This window comes from Petaurus breviceps, unplaced genomic scaffold, assembly GCF_028583685.1.
Source record: "Petaurus breviceps papuanus isolate PSGF00001 unplaced genomic scaffold, PetGlider_PUasm1.0 76, whole genome shotgun sequence".
Classification (NCBI taxonomy): Eukaryota; Metazoa; Chordata; class Mammalia; order Diprotodontia; family Petauridae; genus Petaurus; species Petaurus breviceps.
Window position 1 is genome coordinate 36,455,561 of NW_027186473.1, and position 10,126 is coordinate 36,465,686.

Here is a 10,126-nt window from a genome sequence, read left to right on the forward strand (position 1 = left end):
ATATATATATATATATATATATATATATATATATATATATATATATGCCCTTCAACTATATACCGAGAAAAGTTTCATAAGTTACAATTATCATTTTCCATGTAGTATTATAAATCGTTCAACTTTGATAAGTTTCTTATCATTTCTTTACCCTGTTTACCTTCTCATGCTTCTCTTGCTTGTTGTATCTAAATGTCAAATTTTCTATTCAACTCTGGTTTTTTCATCAATGCTTGAAAGTCCTCTATCTCATTGAATAGCCATATTTTCCCCTGAAACATGATATTCATTTTGCTGGGTAGGTAATACATGGTTTTAATCCCAGTTCCTTTGACCTCCAGAATATCATATCCTTAGCCTTTGATCCCTCAGTGTAGAAGCTGACAGATCCTGTGTTATCCTGATTGTATTTCCACAATATTCAAATTGTTTCTTCCTGGCTGCTTGTTATATTTTCTTCTTGATCTGGGAATTCTGGAACCTGGCTATAATAGTCCTAGGAGTTTTCTTTTTGGGATCTTTTTCAGGAGGTGATCAGTGGATTCTTTCAACCTCTATTTTGACCTCTGATTCTAAAATATCAGGGCAATTTTCCTTGAGAATTTCTTGAAGCATGACTTCTCGGTTCTTTTTTTGATCATGGCTTTCAGGTAGTCCAATATTTTTTTAAATTATATCTCCTGGATCTATTTTATAGGTCAGGAGTTTTTCCAATGAGATATTTCACATTGCCTTCTATTTTTTTATTTGTTTGGAGTTTAATAGCATCTTGATTTTTCATAAAATCACTTAGCTCCAATCTAATTCTGAAGGAATGATTTTCTTCAGTGAACTTTTGAGATTCTTTTTCCATCAGGCAAATTTGACTTTTTAAGGCATTCTTCTCCTCATTGGCTTTTTGAGCCTCTTTTGCCATTTGAGTTAGTCTATTTTTAAGGTGTTATTTTCTTCAGTCAGGTTCTTGACTCTCTTGTCATGATTTTCTTGCATCATTCTCCTTTCTCTTCCCAATTTTTCTTCTACTTTTCTTATTTGGTTTTCAAAATCCTTCTTAAGCTGTCTTAATGGTCTAATGTCTTATGGTCTGTAATCTATTCATATTTTTTTTCTTGGAAGCTTTTGGTGTACGAGTTCTGACTTTGTTTCCTTCTTCCTGTTCCATGCTTTCATCCTTTTTGTCCCCCCAAAATGGGATCCAAAGTCAGATTGCTCTGCTTGCTTTGCATCCTTTGCTTGTTCATGCTGCCACTCAATTACTTGACTTTTCAACTTTTTGACACAATAGAACTTTGCTTCCAGAGAGGGGAGCTTTGTCCCTATCCCTGGGGTTTTCACAGCTGCTGGAGCTATTAGTTGTCTGCCCTCTCTGAAGCCTCCACTGGCTCTGGTACCTGGTCACCCACCGCATGACTTCTACCCTAGACAGACATCCAGATCCAAGCAGGTCAAAGCAAGAGTGATTAACCCTCAGAATGGTTGCTTGGTCCCCTTACAATCTGAAGGCCAGGAGCTCTGAAGCAGCCATGCAGCCCCAGGTGGCTACATGTAGCGGTGTACTACATTGCTACTCAGTCTCAGGCACTTCTTCCTCTGGGGACAGAGGCCAGACAGCAACCCTGTACCCCCGGATACCAAAGTCCACTGACCTCTTTGGCATTTATGGGTTTATAATTATGGAACCTTTCACAGTTGCTGGTTATCCATTTTCCTGAAGTCCCTCCACCCAGGGCAGGTTGGGACATCCTGGGGCTACAACCTCATGCTTACCCAGGGTTGGGCTTGGCTCCCAGCAGGCAGTGATAGACCCTTCCTTCAATGGGAATTTTGTTTCTCTCTGTCACTTTGTGGGTTCTGTAGTTCTATAGTTTGTTTAGAGTCATTTTTACAGGTATTTGAGGTATTTATGGGGGGAGCACAAGGAATTTTCCTGCTTCTATGCTGCCATCTTGGATCCTCCCCAGTGCTTCCTATTTTTGTAAAGTGAATGAACTAAGAAATTTTTAATGTTTTTCATATGAAACGAATTTAAACTTTATTTAAAAAAACATTTTATTAAAGGGAGCCATTCACCAATGCCTATTTAGCTCAAGGGGAACCAAAGAGAAAGAATGTCTGTGTTTCTTTAGCACTGCCTCTTTTCATCTCAAAAGGATTTCCTTCATTTGAATAACATTTCTATAAACCCCAAAATAGAAAAGTTCATAAATACAGTAATGTATCATGCTGAAAGTACAGAGGACAAAGGAGAAAATAAGGTGTGTATGTGCATATCTACTCATTCTCTTTTCCTCTTCTCCTGCCCCCCCCCAACTCCTTCAGATGATTATGCAATATAGCTGGAGCTATACCATGAAGCACAATGGGAGTTGCCCTTCATGATTCTGGTCAGCTTCATAGGGGTATTGAGATGAAGTTAAGTGTCAGCTTTTCAGCAGATATGAATTGTAGTTATGACTTTCGTTACTGAATATTATTTAGTCATTTGGCTAATGTACATTATTAATTTTATTATTGTTGTTAATATTTCCTTCGTATGTAGGAATAAATTACTTGTCACACAGTTGATTCCTATTTTATACCTCATATCTTTTTTCATTTAAATTTTCCATTTTGGGGAAGACTCTAGACTGAATGATATTGTAGGCTGTGATTAAATTTGTCCCCAGAACACTGAGCTGGGGATTTGGCAAGTTGAAAAGACATAAAAGAAGGGATCCTGTCTCTTCTCATTAGAAACCAGGTTGTGCCTCCCCTTCCCTCAAGAATTAATTCAATCTAATCCAATGCCTGGATCCAAACCAAAAAGAATTCCTATTGGAAATTGTAGTAGAATAATACCCCAAGACCTGTGTGAGCAGGTTCTCAAATTTGGGATTGGCTTAAGTTTGAATTTTTTTCATCACATTGTTTGTAACCTGAGTCTAGGTCAGTTTGCTTGCTGAAATCACATCAAATTCAAGCTGATTTTGGTGCAATAGTGTAGTAAAATCTTCTGAACACTGGATTTGGAATCAAAGACCTGGGTTCATATGTCATACCCTATAGTTATGATTTGTATGACCTTGGGCAAGTCATATGACCTCTTTGGGCCACAGTTTCCTCTTACATAAAAGAGTGCGACTGGACTAGACTCTTCTAGTTTTTAATCTTATATTATCTGAGAAATCAAAATTCACATTTTAAAGATTATTTTGTAAATAGGGAATTCAAGGGAAATGATCTAAAAAAATTATCAAATAAATCATAGAGCCTGATGAAGTATGCCAACTCCAGTATAGAATATTTCTTTCTAACAATTAGAATGAAGGAAATCCTTTTATTCTCAGATTTGTGACTCAGCTGTTGGTATCTCCATGCCTCATATCAAATCTTATATTTTGTTATTTTGTCTTTTTTTCCAAACCAGGGAGCACAATGAGTGTTTCGGATGGTTAGCAGGTAGAAAAATTTGAGTGGAATTGCATGTGGCTGAAATTCATAATCAACATCTATTAATACCTAGAAGATTAGCTACAAAGGGACAAGTTCAGAGGTAAAATATGGAGGTTAAATCGTGCATGAAGTGCAATATGAAAGGGGTATACATGTAAATTCTTAATAATTGACTTTCTATAAAGCACTACACACTATTAAGGTAAATCTACAGTCTTTATACTTTTTCCCCATCACTTTCAAGTTTAAATAAAGAAGCAACAATAAATCAAATCCCGATTTGTTATATTTGTCTTTTTCCAAGGTATAAGAGCTCACATTGAAAATTTAACAATCAGCCCTCCCAAGGTGGTATGAGCTGTTTCTATTATACCTTTGAATGTAGATTTTGGTAGCAAAGGTAATTAACTGAATTATAAATGCTAGGTGAGAATGAAGTAACCTGGATGAATCAGGCTGGACAAAAGTAAGTTCAAAGTTTTTTCTTCTTTTCACTGGAGTACTGTTATAGACAGCAATGACTTTCATCCAATTCCAGCTGCAACTAGTAATGTCCAAGGAAAAATTAAAAATGAAATAAAAATAGTTTCTCTCTTGGCCTCCTGCCTCCTTTTTTGAATACTTCTCTCCACTTCCTTCCTATATCACTCTTCTAACCTAAATAGCCAGTGCTCTCATGTTGCACTGCACTTTTCCTAACCCACTAAAAATGTCCATGCTATGGAAGTATGCTGCTTTCAGCTGCTCTGATTAACATAATTCACAGGAAGGTTTGCAAGTGGTTTAAACTCCCTGGGGCTATATTTGCATTTTAAAAGAGGAGCTTGTTAACCCAAATCAATTTGTAATTAATGCAACTGTGTGCAGATTTCCCCCAACCCCCCCTCCCCCAAGGGGCACCTGTCATTGCCTCTTCTCTATATCAACTCTTCCATCCACCTGCCAAAATCTACCAGGAAATAAAGTGATGGAATTAGCATCACAGTCATAAGCCACCCAACTCTCCATGTGGCTCAGGAGAACAAATATTCACTACTTAACAAAAGAAAGTTCATTATTATATAGTACCATGAATATTGAAAACTATTAAAAACAAATATTGAAATGGGAGGATATCCTACTGTATCTTCACTTTGTAGTGAACCTGGGATAGTTAATTTTTAACCATAATTTAGATGAAATAGCCCCCAACCCTTACTTTGATGCTTTATGAAGAAAACTTAGTATTAACCATTTGATTTAACTATATGCCTCGATATTGGGAAAGAGAAGGCTTAAATTTTGATAATGGGAGGAGCATAATCCCATTTAAAATTATCTAATGAGTAATGGTATTTTATTTGGCATTTAGTTGCTATTCTCTGATTTTCTCATTCCTATTGGACAACCCTATTATAATGAGGATCTGTGGATTGTCTAGATCACCTAAAGAATTATAATGGACAATAATGTCCAAAAAATATTGTAGAATCATTAGCTTGTACATTAGTTCTTTCTCTATCATTGAAGTAAATACTATTTTAAATGCTAATTTTATATTAATTGGCTAGATGGAAATAAGATGCTAATTACTGGGCCCCTAAAATTGGGAGAATTAAAATGAGGGGGTGTGCTCAAGCCAATGGCAGGGAAGAGAGACTCCCCCAAACTCTCAGGGTTCTGGGGAATGCTCGAGAAAGGAGACTAAAATGTCATAGACCATCCCCTCAAAGAATTGGCCAAGAATAAACTCATGTTTCAAGTGCAGCTCCATGTGGAGTAAAATAGTATTATTTTCATTTGCAGGGACATACAGAAAATTTTGATGTGCCCTGTATAGAAAAGAACACTTAGAAAAATTTGTCTGGACCCCAGTTATTTGGCCATTTGGATTGAGGGGGTCTTGGAAGTATTCACCAAGATTCTTTACTCATTTGAGAGAGGAGGCAATCCTAGTAAATATTGGTCTGAAATCCTTGTTAAGAAAGCTCCATGTACTCTGGAAGATTTGTGAGGATAAGAAGTAATTTTTCTTTCTAATTTTATGTTTTTTTAATTAATTGATTTAATTTTAGTTTTCAACATTCACTTCCATAAGTTTTAAATTTTCTCTCCCTCACTACCCTCCCCCTCCGCAAGATGGCATGCAATCTGATATAGGGTCTACATGTACATTCCTATTAAACATTCCTATTTTCACATTAGTCATGTTGAAGAGAATACTTATAATGAATGTGAGAAGCCATGAGAAAGAAAAACAAAACAAAAGAAAATAGTCTGATTCTCTCTGCAATCAGATTCCATAGTTATATATCTAGATGTGGATGATATTTTCCATCATTAGTCCTTTCAAATTGTTTTAGATCCTTGTATTGCTCAGCAGGGCTAAATCTATCCAAGACAGTCATTGCACATTGCGGCTGTTACTGTATACAATGATGTACTTGTTCTGCTCCCTTCAGCCATCATCAGTTCATATAAGTCTTTCCAGGTTTTTCCGAAGGCTAACTGTTCATCATTTCTTATAGCATAATAGTATTCCATTACATTCATGTACCACAACTTATTTAGCCCTTTAGCAATTGATGGACATTGCCACAATTTCCAGTTCTTGGCTACCACAAAAAGAGCTACTATAAATATTTTGTACATGTGTGTTCTTTTCCCATTTTTATGATTTCTTTGGGATATAGCCCTAGAAGTGATATTGCTGGGTCAAAGGATGTGCACATTTTCATAGCCCTTTGGGCATAGTTCCCACTTACTCTCCAGAATGGTTGGATAACCTCACAGCTCCACCAATGGCAAATTAGTGTTCCAACTTTCCCACATTTACTCCAACATTTATCATTTTCCTATTTTGTCATGTTAATTGTATAGGTATAATGTGGTACCTCAGAATTGCTTTGATTTGCATCTCTCCAATCAATTGTAATTTGGAGCATTTTTCCATAAAACTATAGATAACTTTAATTTCTTCCTCTGAAAACTCCTTGTTCATATATCTTTCATTTTATTTTGGCTTGTGAGTTGTGGAAGGTCATTTTTATATCAAAGCAGATATCTTTTAAATATTAGGCAAACAGTAACCATTTGTTAAGCAAAGAAGTACTTAACACCGTGTTTCAGCTATTTAATTATCACCTTGTTTTAGTTCTAATTTCTTTTGAGCCCTGCACATGATTATATCAAGTCTTTGTTAAGAAACAGAACTTGTGAACCACACAACTTGTGAGCCCCAGAACTTGTGAAACCTTGTTGCTGATGTAACAGGAAGGGGAGTAGCTAATAACCATATATAAGGAGAAACCCAAACTAGGATAGAACAGAACTGAAAAGATAAAGCTTGTGGTGGCAGAGTTGAAAAGGAGAAAACTTGTGGTATCCTGGCACTCTATGTTTGTCTGTTCATTTTCTGTTGATTTTTTTTGTGTGTGTGATACTTTTTACAGAAGCCCTGGCACATTACTGGAAGCCTTGAAAGAGAATTTTCTGGTTGTCTGTTTACAGAAGTCCTGGAGGAGGGTTTGGGGGGTTCTGGGACTTTACTGATGATTTGTGTTGACCTCTCAGACCTTGTTTGTGGGTCTCTGTTGATTTTACAGGCAGATAGTGAATCAGTGACAATGCTGGGAATATGTATGAAAGTTATTATGGTTCTGTTAAGCTTTGCCTACTTAGAAGCAGAAACTGTGAAGGACTTGAGGTGAACTGGACACCATGAGCTTCAATATGGAATGGGAACTGAATGAGGAACTGGACCAGGAGCTGGACCAGGAGCTGAGAGTTGCCTATTCAGGTGACAGTTAGGTAGATTCAGGCAGGAGCTGGGACCATGGAACAAGAACCATGGAATCTGAGAGTCAGCCTCAAGTCAAAATGAAAAGACCTCTTTTTGGGTACTTAATGCTGACTGAGAAGATCAAGATTTACTGTGACATAGGGGTGGAGAACTTTAACCATTTTATTTGTGTCCCTTAAGGAGGGTTGCTCCTTAAAGATGACTGAGTTAAGGACTTACTGAACAATATATTTTATTTAAAACTATGTGGCCACTTTAGTGATAACTTCTTTTGTCATAACATTATGAATGATGTACTTTGGTTTCTGTGAAAGGTTTGCTTTAATTTACTGCTGGATAAATATAGAGTTCACTATACTATGTAATCAAAATCTTAAAGCTGTTCAGAAGAGCAGTCCTCTGGAAAGCTTCTCATGTTTGGCTTTACACATTTGATTAACTTTTAAAATATATTGTTTGTAGAACCTACAAAACTTGGGATTACATACATAATATGCAAATCAATATATAAAATATATAAATATAAATATAATATAAATTCATCTGTGCTTTGCATTGTGCCTGGAACATTATAGGTTCTTATTTAATGTCTATCTACTGAATAACATTATATACATGTATGAATATATGCTTTTTGATGATGAAAATGAAGTGTTTTTTTGTATAATCAGTAATCATAAAAATTTAAAACTATATTGAGTATAATATTTAATGAGAATAGCACAGAAATATTTTAGTAACATAATATTATTTGTAAACTTTCTGATTAATATCAACAGAATGGACCAGAAAACTTCTCTGGGGAGGTCAATTTATGGGGAAAGGAAAATAGAACATATTTCTCCAAAAATGTTGTTAGAGCTTTGATTTGTCCTAACATTGAGTCATCATTGTATGATATCTGATATTCAGTATTATTTTCCAAGTGCCTGTTTTCAGATTTCAATGTGTAACATTTATATTGTTCTCAATTTCATGAAAAGTTCAAAGATGCCAAAAAGTAAAAGAATATCTCATTTTTGGTGGTAAAATTATAGGCAAAATGTATCCATTGGAAAGAAAAGCTATTTTTCAGAAATGGTACCTTTTTACTTGGGTAAAAATGTCAATCTTCAAAACATCAAAATGCAAACTTTTCCCAGGAGTTCATCCAGTTGTGTATTAAAATATTCATTTGTTAGAAACTAAAATTAAGTAATTAGATTTGAAACCTAATTTGTGAACAATTAAAATTAGTCAAAGTAGGTAGACTGCTTGAGAATCCTTGAGGGTTTCCCTATAGACTTGTCAAAACCAGGTATAATATACTCTTCCATTATCCCTTTTTTATTCTTTCCTGTGAAATGTCCTCACAGAATATATATGTGCCTGTCTGTTCATTTTCCCCTGCATCTGATTTAGAAATTATCTTCTTGGTTTTTGTTTTTTTTCTTCATCCAGATTCAGACTGAATTATATTAGTCAACTACCATTTATTAACCATCTACTATGTGCTAAGGATCATGCTAAATTCTTGAAATACAAATAAAGGCAAAAAAGTTCCCTGCTTCAAAGGAACTCACACTTTAATGGTGGAGAAAAGAAGCAAGTAATGATATAAAAGTCATATATAGGTAGAATAAACTGTGGTTAGTGACAGAGGGAAGGCACCAAAAATAAAGAGGAATGGGTAAAGATTCTTGTAGAAGGTGATGTTTTAGCAGAGACTCGAAGAAAGTTGACACCTAGGTTGCCTGAAAATGTTGAGGATGTTAATACAAGAGATTCCTGATGTTCCTTTGGGAGTAGCAAGGTGACACACTAAACAGAGCACTGGGTTTGGAGTAATGAAGATCTGAGTTCAAATCCAGCCTCAGAAATTCTCTAGCTATATAACTTTTGGCAAGTCACTTAATCTCTGTTTGCCAATGGAGAAGGAAATGGCAAACCGATTCAGTATGTTTGCCAAGAAAACCTCATGGACAGAAGCCCACAGGGTCATGAAGAGTTAGACAAGACTGAACAATGATAAATGTTCTTTTGATCTCTGATAGTTTGCTTTACTATTATTATCTGACCTGGTTTATTGATCTTCATGCCTTTAAATATTTAAAAACATATATGAAAAAATTAATATTTCCAGAGGAAAAATGGTTATGTAGATATACAAGTTATTCTCTCTAAGACAAAAAATAAAATATAATTCACTATTCTGAATTTGTGGAAGAAATTAGCACACTTAAGTCTTCATTTGTAAATGAAGGTTTTCTCAAAAATGAAATCATAATTCTGAACAAAAACAAACATAATATTGATTTATTTTCCTTTGACAGGTTGATTTTTCCTCTTGCTTTTGCAATTTTGCAAGACGTGCCATTCTTTATATAGTATATTCTCATACAAATGAAAGGGAGAATAATATATCTGGCAAAAATAATACTTTTTTTTCCTTTGTGGGTTAAAGTTATGGTATAGTTATGGATTGTAAAGTCTATGTTTTATTTATTTATACTTTTATTATTGTAGAAATGGTTATGGAAGGAACTGGGATGGTTCAAGAGGGCAATGTCATTGTATCTTTGTATCTTTAGCAATGCTTTGTTTAAATGTGCTTATGTTTAAATAAAAATCTGTTAAATGGATTAAAATTTCTAATGTATGCTAAAATCTGCCCTCTGATCTATTCTTTCCCCCCTCGCCCTTTTAATGTAACTAAAATACACATGCATGTTTTTTTCAGATTTTTTTCCTTCTATTTTGACTTCTCTCTCTCTCTCTCTCTCTCTCTCTCTGACGAAGTTCTTTTGTTGTTTATATTATACCTTTTCTTCTCTTTTTTTCTCTTTCTCTTTCTTTCCATTCCTTCCTTCGCTTCCTTCTTCCCCCCCATCCTCCTCCTCAATCTCACTCCTCTTCCTTTTACTCATTTGTTTT